Source organism: Alligator mississippiensis, chromosome 5 (assembly GCF_030867095.1).
Source record: "Alligator mississippiensis isolate rAllMis1 chromosome 5, rAllMis1, whole genome shotgun sequence".
In the NCBI taxonomy this organism is placed as follows: Eukaryota; Metazoa; Chordata; order Crocodylia; family Alligatoridae; genus Alligator; species Alligator mississippiensis.
In genome coordinates, this window is record NC_081828.1 from 4,937,366 (window position 1) to 4,948,842 (window position 11,477).

Sequence of the window (11,477 nt, forward strand, 5' to 3'; positions counted from 1 at the left end):
TACAGGGGTGGGCGGATGAGAACAGGATGGGGTTCAACACTGACAAGTGCAAGGTGCTGCACCTGGGGGGGAAGAAGCAGCAGCAGACCTACAGGCTGGGGAACTCCCTTCTCGTCAGTGCAGAGGCAGAAAAGGATCTGGGAGTCATTATTGATGCCAAAATGAACATGGGCCGACAGTGTGGGGACGCGGTCAGGAAGGCCAACCGTACCTTGTCATGTATCCACAGATGCGTCTCGAGCAGGTCCAAGGTGGTGATCCTCCCCCTCTATGCGACACTGGTCAGGCCACAGCTGGAGTACTGCGTCCAGTTCTGGGCGCCGCACTTCAGGAGGGATGTGGACAGCATGGAGAGGATCCAGAAGAGGCCACTCGCATGATCCAGTGGCAGCAGGGCAAGCCCTGCAAGGAGAGGCTACGGGACCTGAACCTGTTCAGCCTCCACCAGAGGAGGCTGAAGGGGATCTAGTGGCCTGTTACAAACTAGTCAGGGGCGACCAGCAGGCACTGGGGGAGTCCCTGTTCCCCCGAGCACTCCCAGGAGTGACTAGAAACAACGGTCACAAGCTGGCAGAGGGTAGATTCAGACTAGACATCAGGAGGCGCTACATCACTGTCAGGGCAGCTAGGATCTGGAACCAACTTCCAAGAGAAGTGGTGCTGGCTCCTACCCTGGGGGTCTTTAAAAGGAGTCTGGATGAAACCCTCGCTGGGGTCATTTGACCCAGTGCTCTTTCCTGCCACGGCAGGGGGTTGGACTTGGTGATCTGCTCAGGTCCCTTCTGACCCGATCTACTATGAAACACAAATAAAAAATCATAATGAGCTGGTGGTCGGTCGGGCAACCTTGGATAGGATGGGGTTCCTTTTTGTTTGGATCAGTGATTCTCAGCCAGGGTGCTGGGGTACCCTGGGGTGCCCCAGACCCTTTGAACGGTGCCACAAGGTGCGAGGAGATAAGTGAGATATGAAGAGATATGCAGATAAGCCAGACCAGGATCACTCAGCCTGCCTGGGTGATCTCCCACCCCTACTGCCCAGCCCCTGTAGACGTAGGAAAGCACTGTAAAATATACATTAGTTTTTTTAACTGGGTGCAAAAGCTGTGGAGGGGGGCATCATATCCAGTGAGGGGTGCCTTGAATCCAAAAAGGTGGAGAGCCACTGGTTTAGACATTGCCTCCAGTTAACAGGGGGAAGGGGATTCTCTTCAGCCTATTATTGGTTTCCCCCACTCTCCTCTCTCCCAAGAGATCTGTGAACTGACTCCATGGCTCTGCAAACACTTCTTGGTGGACCTGGTCCTGGGGGTGTCAGAGGCAAAACTCTTATTGATCCCAATGGGACTGAGAACTGTTCCTGTGGGCTTGCTAGGGGCTCCCCATCGACATTTTAAATACAGCTGAGCTCTCCCTGGATCAGCAAGCCCCTCTTCCTCCCAGAAGCACACAGCTGAAGACAGCAGCAAAGTTGACCTAGCAGAAAGAGTGCCGTAACTTTCCCTTTTCCTCAGGATATTCTGCAGGAGGGGATGGCTGCACCCTCTGTAGGAAGAGTTAATCACAAGACTGGAAACTTTAATTAAAAAAAAAAAAATAAAATTACTGCCTTTCTGCCATTAGGCTGGTGTCTCTTTTCAGCAAGATGAGAGGTTCATTTGTAATTAAGTTTGCAAGCAGAAACATTGACATGCAAATACTTTCCACGGGGCAAAGTTTATTCTCGGTCGGCTTCAAAACCCATTTGAACTTTCACTTTTCTTTGCAGCGCAAAATGCAACGTGAACATGGTTTCAGTTCTCTCTTAAGGTCTATTTTGAGGAGGGGGAGTCAAATTCAGCTCAGGCATAACTAACGGGGTTGGCTGTGCTTACATGCAGTATGTTTTATGTAGGTGTACTATTAAAGCTCTCTTAACAGTTATGCAATAGGAGACGGTTCTGCCTTGATCTTGCAAGCTAATTAACTGGTCCTTTTTCACTAATCCGTCTAAAATCATAGGGGCTGATTTTGCTGCAACCAAAATAACTCTACTGAGCTTCAGGGAAGCTGCTCTAATTTATCCTGGGTTTTGCGATAGAAGAATCGGATCCATCTCATCCTCGGTCTGGTTTCTGTAATCTGGACAGATCCTCCGAGAAGTCAGTGGGACCCTATGCAGTTGCACCATGCAGCTCATGTGGACAACGCCACGATGATCAAGGCCTCAGAGCCTCTCTCTCTCTCCCCATGGAGAGGAAAGGTCAAACTTTACTTGTAAGCAAGGCAAAATCTCAGGTCTTTGCTAGCACAGTCCAAGTTTGGATTGCATTTTAATTTCTGGAGCTAGTGTGTCTATATTTCCCTGAGTTTTAGGGCCTTTCCTGTCTTTGAACCTCTGGCAGCCTGCAGCTAAGCAGAAGGCTTCTGCGAACTAGCAAGGTGTGGAGCACACTGCTGGATGAGATCAGATGGCCGAAGTAGCTGAAGGAGTAGGAAGATTGGTTATCTGGTAACGTTTTTAAATACAGGATCACTCCAGCCTTGAAAAAAAAAATAAAAATAAAGGGACCAACCATTAAGGAAGCATCAATGCACCCAGGAAATAAAAGCAAGCTCAGAGCAAACCCAAGTTGCACGTTGTATTAAAATCAGTTCAGTAATAGCCTAGTAGTTAGGACAATGAGAAAATTGAGAACTGGGTCCCACTTCTTGCATTGCTATTGATTTAGTATGCAACCTCAAGCATGTCACTTGAGCTCCTTGTCTGTATTTCCCCTCCTCCCCCTTGCCTATTTAGATGATCAGCCTTTCAGGGAAAGGATTATTTCTTACCAGGATGTCTGTACAGCACCTAGCACAGTGTGGCTCCAATCTCAGCTTGGACTTCATGCAAAGCATTGCTAATAAATCTCAAGTGTTGACTCTTCCTATTACCTCCTACAGCCTCTGAGGGAAACAAGCATCTCCACCCATCCACCTACATAAATACCCAATGTGCACAGCTGGAATTAATCATCACATTAGCCCAACAACAAGGGTTCATTAAGACCAAAGGTGACTTCAATTTAATTGCAATATACTTGGCAACGGGAGACTGGATCCAGTTTGCAACACCTAATGGGAGGTCTGGGTTATAGAAGGAAAAATTAATGGCTGTAAAAATATCCAAACAAGATATTTGTGCACGTGTTGCTGTAAAAGTAGGAGCCAACCAGTTTTTAAATAAACAGTTTGGGTTTTTAAATATATATTAGTGTTCTTGTAATGGGGATATACGTGAGTGAGAATATATGCAAGCACACTGGTAGAGTCCCAGCTTTCTTTTCCTAACAAGCTACTAGAAGGGGAGTCTGACATGAGCTATATGTCCACCTCTGGAGCGGTTCAGGCCAAGCCACCGAACATCTGTGTTGCTACCTGCATGATGGATGTCCCTGAAAGGACATTTGGAGGGTTATTGACTGTTTCTAAAGTATTTTGATGTTTGCATGGAGTGGGAGGTACGGGGTAGGACTATTTTATTGGCTCAATATTTGTATGTATTTAGCTTTAATTTTCAATTAAAAATGCCCACCCAATAAGCTCTGAGGACCTTGGAGAAGGAATTAGCTATGCCATCCACAAGTGACCACCCACCATCAATGAACCCTAATCCCTTAATGAATTGAGTCAGCCAAGAAATCAAAGAAACAAGTCAGCTCTTCTTTCCTCCCAGAATATCTCCTCAAAACTCTGCCCAATAAGTACTTCTAAGCTATTACTTACATCGTGGTACTTAAATATATGATACTAGGTGCACAGTGGGTTTCGACATCACGGGACCAAGTCAGTCTGCAATATGCATAGTTTTATGTCTCTTTTTCCCAGATGGTGTTCTATCCTGGGGGGGCATTTGGATCTGGGTTTTGAAATGGACCCTTGGGGGGAAAAAATGAAAGTTTGTAGCCTGGGTTTCACCTCCTATAGCTTTTGGAGGCAGTTTATATTTTGTATTAGAGGATCCCATAACTATTGATGATCCATCTTATAGGACGTAACCTTATTTTCCAGCAGGAAAGAGCCCTGGTTCGGCGGGTCGGGGGAGATTGGGAGAACTGGAACGAGGGGGAGTGATGGATGATTTGCAGCTGAAAATTGCTTGCTCTGTTGCTCAACTATGAACTGGAGGTGCTCAGTCACAGTGTGATGGGGACAGCAGATAGACCTGAAGGGACTAGAACAGGAAAGGAAGGATGGGACTTGAGAGACTGTGGTTCAGTTGCTGTCTCTGCCGCAGACTTCCTGTATTGCCTTGGACAAGTTACTTAACATGCAGTTACAGTCCAAACTTAGGTTGGTCCAGCGTGTGAAGAGGCAGGAGTCCTGGACTGACATGGTGGTGGCAATAGAGACCTCAAGTGCAGATGCTATGGTACCTGCTTAAGCCTGTAGCGCTTGCTTTTCTCCTGGGAGGTACAAAGCTCAAGTGCAATGTAACGGCAAAGGGTAGACAGAAGTGGAGGACTAGACCCAATAAAACATGAGCATACCTACCAGCCAGGTGCTGCAACACCAATCTTCTAGGTGCCTTGTGTCCACATTTGGCCACTGAGGTGGTCCACGAAGCCCACAAGCGAAGTGGAGCTGCCTAGGTGTCTGCCTGCACTCCCACGTTTTCTCTGGGGATTGGGCATGGGACTTGGGTGTCTCCATCCACCCAGGGTCTAGAGCCCACACCTGGCTCCTGAAGTGGGTTATCTGGGTTCTGGACCATCCTCAGCCTCATGCCCGTAGGTCCTGTCTCCCAGGAGGATGTCTGAGTCCATAATCTAGCCTTTAGGCTCATCTTTGATTAGGCCGGTGTGGGCCAGACTTCAGCTGGGCCACGGAGCAGAAAGAAATGCAAGAGTCATGGATGTGAAAAGGAGCCTGACTCTGTGGCCTAGTGGTTGGAGCACTCACCAGAGGGGGAAGAGTCCTGGGTCCTGGTCCTTGCTTCCCCAAACCATGCCAAATAAAGTAGGATGGGGGCATGGACCTCCGCAACCTCAGTCTTCTCTGTCCCAGGTGAGTGCCCTCATTGCTATGGTCTTGAATGCAGTCTCTCTTGCTGGTTCCTGCATCCCTTCCAACACACCGGTCCAACTTCAGCAGGACAGGTTGGATGGTGTTGCCCCCCAGCCGACCTGATCGAGCTCTCTCCTGGGACGTGGGAGCAGCGGGTGTGAAGCCCCTCAGGCTGAGGAAGGGCTAGAATCAGGTCTCCCATTTTCTGGGCAAATACCCTAAGCAGAAGGCTGTTATAGAGGGGGCAGACAACTGGGGCCTGATGACAGTACTGTACTTTAAGTCTGCCTGCTATACTAGGGCCCTTGGAGGATGTAGGCTTTTACTAGTGTTGGGATCCCAGTGGCGTCTAGGTAGGAGGCAGTCGCCCAGCTGCTGAGCCTGGGTCAATTTGGGGCATGTGCAGAACTACAGGCTATGCCATCCACAAGCGATGGGCCCTGCTAAGCCGAACAGGGAGACGTTTGGTGACGTTTGGGTGCATCCAGGGTTAGGGGGGTTGCAGGCTTAGTCTTAGTCACTGTGTCAGGTGCCCAAGCCCTCTTTTGCATTTGGCCGTACCCTTCTCTGGGCTTCATGCCGCGTCTGTAAAATGCAGATAATCACTCTGCCCTCCATCCCAGGAGTGCTGAGAGGATAAATAGACACATTAAAAAAGATTACGAGGTGACTGGAGAGTACAGGAATAGGAGCCAGATAGAGGAGAAGTTCATCTCTGTGCGGGACAGCCAAGATTTCCAGCAGTTTTCACTTAGCCAGTGTCTCCAGGGACTTTCTCCTTTCAGTTCTCTCCCAGTCAGTTTTTGTCTCTTTCCTGTTTCAGCAGCTACTCTGATGGCTTTATTTCTTGTGCCTCCGGACTCCTCTTCCCCGTCTGAAACGTTACAGCCCCCAGGACACGAGCTGTTCACCAGCCGACTGCAGCATTCAGCTTTGCTCACCTGGCTGCCCCACCGGCTTCTTGCATTTCCTTTTCGGTCAGGAGCTTTGCAAGACCTCACCATTGAGCGATTCAAAGCGTCGACTGAAGCAAAACCAGAAGAAGAAAAACTACATGCGCGGGCAGTGAAGTGCGCCGGTCTCGGGTGGAGGTGCGAGCGGGCAGTGATTGCACACTAGTAGCAAAACACTTCCATTAGGGCAAGTGGGAGATAAAGGCAGGGAGGACTGCTAGCCTCTGTTTTAACCCAGAAATATCCCTTCCCAAGAAGGGTTTTTCCTTCCTGTGCACACCAGGCTGGCTCTGTCTCTGATGACTCCCTAAAATGGGTAGCTTTTAACTCACTGAAAGGGGTTGCAATAGAGATCACGGTGGGCAGCAAATACAGTCTGTTTGCTCTCCTCGGCAGCTGTTAAGCAACTCATAATTAAAGCAGGTTTGTTTTCCACCCTCCCTGCTGTAACTCTGATCACAAGCTCATCTCATCTGCAAAGCACTTTGCCCTGCAGGCCAGTATCATTCTCTCGTTCTTGCAGATGGACAAAACTGTGGCACAGAGAGAGGAAGCGACTGCCCGTGGTCTGGCTAATGGCAAAATCACGACTAGACTTTCGATACCCCATGTCCTGTTGTATTGCCACTGGTTTTTCAGCCAGTGCATTGCCCAAGAGGTTTCCTTTGGGGCAGGCCTGCAGACACAAGGTGGTGTGCAGGGAGCCAGGATATGACATGACATGGACTCGCTGCTCCGCGCTCACTCCCTGTATGGATACTCCTAGTACGCGGGAATGGGCTGAGCAACTAAGGGGGTGGGAGCCACCTTACACAAAGGTGACTGGAAAGTGAAATAATGCCCATGTGTCTTCAATTCTGATTGTAAATTAAAATAGCTTGGATTTGATGTAGTTTGGTTCACTTCTCATAAGAAATAAATGCAATTTAGGACTTGTTTTATGCAGAGAAAAATGCATACTTAGGGTACAGCCACACAAAAATGACGCAAATGAATGAGTCCACCTGCTGTATAGTCGCACACTCGTTTGTCTCACTATACAGCATGTGGGCTAATTCAGAATAACTGCCTGTGTGTGCCCACTCTTACCCCACGCAGTTGTGAGGCATCTTACTCCACTTTCACTGGGGTTCATGTAGCTCATCCTGAAATAAATCAAAAGCCGGCAGCTCAAATTTGCAATGAGTGCCCATCCAAAGTTTTAATGCAATTCAATAAATCCCTTTTCGAAGTTAATTCATATTAAAGACCCTGCATGGTTTCAGTGTAGACACACTCTTGGGTCACTGATTTTTTTGAATAAACATGTCTACTCTGGGGTTGAATGCAGTTGAACTAATTCACCTTAAAAGCTAATTGGTTGTGCTCGTATAAATGAGCCATGAGACGTCGGAGAGTCCTGCTCCTACTCAGTGCATTGCCTTCAGTGGGAGGAAGAACGGGCCATGAGCAACTTGGCTGAGATTATCCCGAAATCTAAGAACCTAGGGTCTTTGATTTACAATCCTACGTCCCCGCTCTCCCCACCGATTTCTCTCAGCCTTTTCTTTCCACGGAGGGGAGCAGCAAGCTGCTTTCTGCCCAGCCCCGCTTGGGATTGTGGCTCCAGCTGTGAGCAGGTGGTGAGGACGGAGTGGGAGGAAGCTAAGCCACCGCTGTGTGGGTGCGTAGGCCTGGATGAGCGACTGCATGCAAAGGGGCAAAGGGTCTTACTCCTGCTGCCAGAACAGGGGCGAGGCTGGGAGTGGGGATTCGGTGCATAGCTATAGCGGTGCAACTTGACAGGGCTGTGCTATGCTATGCTAATTCAGTGTGGATACTCAGAGGGTGCCCTAATGGTGTGAGCAAGACACCTCTTTCGTGATGTGCACCAAGAATGGGTAGTGTAGAGCACCTGGAGATATACACCCCCACCCCTGGGCAGCTGAAGCCTGCATCACAAGCCAGTATTAAGTCTGCTTCTGGGGCAGTCCAGGCAGTCCCTTGCTCAGGGGAGATGGTCATGGTATCAGAGGCGTAACAAGGAGTCCTGTGCCCTGGGTGGCAGCAGCAGTGTCTAGGTCGGTGGTGGTGGTCTTATGCACTGATTGCCCATCCCTAGTATGCTACTGCCATGGTCAGATAAGAGGTGTGGGGCTGGTCTGTGGACCAGACTGTGACCCTGTACTAGGATCAGGTCCTGCACTGCCTCTGCTTAGCCTGCACCTATGGGTCAGACCCCCGTGCAGCCTCAGCTGGGCCCCGCACCAGGGACTGGACCCCAGTCCCCACACCACAGCTTATGTAGCCCCTGCATGCTGGGTTTGGGCCCTAGGGCCCCACACCACCTCTTCCCCTTCTTCCCCAGTGCCAAATTTTTGGACCCATTGAGTACTGGGGTTCAGATCTGGCTCTCGGGCTGGGGGACACAGAGCACCCCTGTGCTGCTGCATTGCAACCTTGCTGCAATTCCTTGTCATCATTTCTTTTTTTCTTTTCTTGGTTGCTTGCATACATACAGACCTGGGAACACTGGCTTCCACTTCCCATGCACTTACTGAAAGGGAATAAAAGTAATTTGTTACACAGTGTTTTACTGGGTCTGATTTTTTTGGTGGGGGGTGGGGGAAGTATCCGGGGATAGACTTTCCTGGAAAATGGATAGCTTTATGCTAGCAAGAGACAGTTCTATCAGAGTCACTTCTTCAGCTGTCTGAAAATATTTGAAAGCTTGAGACGTTTAATGTTTTTCAGATGGCGATAAATCTGCACTAGCTCGAGCTTAGTGAGAGATGAAGTGAGATAGGAGAAAACACATGGGGCTGCATGGGAGAGATTTGCTGGTCGCACTTCCCCAAATGTCAGGACAGGCTTTTCCAAGCCCTGCTCGTACTGGTTGCTGGGCTAAGCCAGACGGAGCGACACATGCGGACCCTCGGTTTCTGCCCTGCATGGTGGCAATGGGAATTTTGGAGGTTTTTTGTTTTTTCCCTTGCAACCTGACCATAAAATGATGAACCTGCAGCTGGGAAAGGGGGAGCATCGCTTCTTAGAAATCTCCCGTGTCTGGCGAGCCCGATCGCTTGCTCAGGAGTTGTTTGTTTAACCTTCGGTTTGCCAGGGGAGCTTTGGTGGTGGAGGGCATCTCTGGTGTCCATCACAGGTGAATTGGAAACCAGATGGCTTCTCTCCTGGCCTCACCGCTACTTTCTCAGCTAAGCTCTTGACCATATGATCCCTGATAGTTTGATGCACCTGATCTGCCCTGGAGCAAGAGCCGAGCCTCTTCCATGTAAAGATGCAGGTTGCACTCTCTTGTAAGCAGGTGTGCGAAACAGGCAGGAAGTCTCACTCCGAGCATCCCCAGCACCCAGCTGGAGCTGAGTGCGAAGCAATGACCCCACACAACAGAAGAGGTGGGAAGGGCTTTGGATGGATTTCAAAAACCAACGCACCGTGGAGGGTCGTGCACCTCCAGCAAACGGATCGAGCAAGGAGGAGGCAATTTGGGGCAGCTCGAGTGAATTGGGAACGTGCAGCCAGACGCTCGACTGGGGTGAATCCATGTTGTCCTGCTGGGTTTTGGGTAGCTCTGGGCACGTAGGCCTGGAGGTCATGCATCAGCTGAGTGGCAGCATCTGTCCCTGGGGAGTGCGGTCTTTCCAAGACAGGCTTCAGCCCTTCGGAGATGTCGTATCGGTCTGCACCGTACGCGTTGCAGGGAGACGGACCCCTCAAAGTGCCCCCTGGAGCTCTCTTTGCTGTGATCCTGTGCGCTGGAGAGGGCTGGGAGACGCTCCCATTGCAACTGGGCAGTGTTGTGCTGTGGCATAACGGCCTCTAAGCTCGGGTTTCCCACTTGCAGCCTGCCATCGCTAACCCAAATCCCCTCTCTGCAGCTGTGATTAGCTGATGGTTTTTGTCCAAGGGATCTGTTTATGGCATTTTAAAGAGACAGGAACACCCCAGCCATTTGATTTTGTCAGACAGCTGTGAGCCGAATGTGGAACCAAAAAAAGAAATCCCTGTAAAAATCGGGGAAAATGCCTCCCCATTTCCACGCGTTTCACAGAGGCCGTGTGGTCTCAGAGGCAGCCGGGTGGTCCGAAGGAATTAATGCTCGTGTTAAACAAAACAGGGGACTCCTGGGTTGTAACCCCTCCTCCGCCACTGATTCACCGTAAGGCCTGGGGTAAGTCCTTTGACCTCTCTGAGGCTCAATCCCCCCTCCTTGTCTCAAATGAAAACAGTGGCCTCAATTTTGGGCTGCCGCCAAGCTGAGCTTGGCACAGCCCAGGAAGGTGGGGCAAAAGTGGCTGTGTTCCCAGGTTTTGAAGGCAGCCAGGGACCAGAGAAATTCCAGGAATAAAGATTTTTTGTTTTGTTTTGTTAACCGTGTGTGGACCCAAACGAAGGTCCCGATCCTGCCACATGATCTTCATGGCTGACTTTTGCACCTGTAGGAAGTCTGAGTCGAGTCAATCAGATTTTGCAGGGGTGCAAGGAGAAGCTGTTTCTCGGGATTTCTCCGAACGTTTCTCAGCAAGCTGGAGAAAAATCCTCCAGCTTGGGAGGGTGAATTGAAGAGACTTCCAATAGTCAAGCCCTGCTTTGGACGGGCCCGCCACAGAGCATCCCTGGCTGTTAGGAGCCGAAATCGGATGGGTGGGGAGATCGTGGCAGGCAACATAAAGGGACATATTAAGTCTTCTGCATCTCAATCTAATGCTGTCTCCATCAGCTGCCTTCTGCTTTTATATACAGGAGAACTGTATGTGGTTGTGCCAGTATGCCAGGGGCTGCTCCACCTCTTTGTAAAGGCATAGAAAGACTCCAAGGGGATGTTCAAATGCTTATATAGCATCCAAATCCAGTGCAGCATCATCAGTACAGCTCTCTACCTGCGATTCATTTGCCTCCCATTTATATTTTCATTTTTTTTAATCCTTCCTCAGGAAAAGTGCTAGGACTGTGCATGAAAGTCCCCTAGAATCATAAGAGCAAGAACCCCAAAGCCCAGGAAAATCCAGAGCTTGAATTTGCTCCAGTGACTTTGCTTCTCTTCTTTTGCTTGTGAATGTTCATGTGATCCTTTTTACATCTAAGCCACAGGGGCCAAACGGGACGTACAAGGAGCTAGGGGAGAGTTTCCTCCATAGGGCCAATCAAAGTGTGCATCTGCTGCCCTCAGGAAGTGTCAGTATTGAGGGACGTACCCTTAGCGCTGAGCTGATCCTTGGCCTGGGGGGCTCGTGTCATTCGGAGCAGCCCCAGCGCTCTTCCAAGTTATTGCAAGGGCCGTGACAGAGCCTGCAGCAGCCCAGAGTCTGAAGGGCACAAGGGAAGCGTACAACCACCTTTGCCCCTCCTTTTCCTCCTAGGTTTCGCCTATTAATAATTTACCCTAAAATAAACAGGATGGACTAGGTGGTTGATTTAATGTTGCTGAACTGACTCTAATGTGTGGAGTCTTCTGACATTTCCCGCAAGGTTGATCTTGTAGTTTTAACACTGCATT

General features: G+C 49.7%; 1 long non-coding RNA gene across 1 annotated transcript; it reads right to left on the reverse strand.

The window, feature by feature from the left end:
• Positions 1–210: 210 nt before the first annotated feature.
• LOC106737610 (uncharacterized) lies at positions 211–3,957 on the reverse strand. Its single transcript, XR_001372218.3, has 2 exons — positions 2,814–3,957; positions 211–2,521 (listed from the first exon to the last, which is right to left on the reverse strand). It is a non-coding gene; the product is annotated as an uncharacterized LOC106737610 (long non-coding RNA).
• Between the last annotated feature and the right edge of the window lie 7,520 nt (positions 3,958–11,477).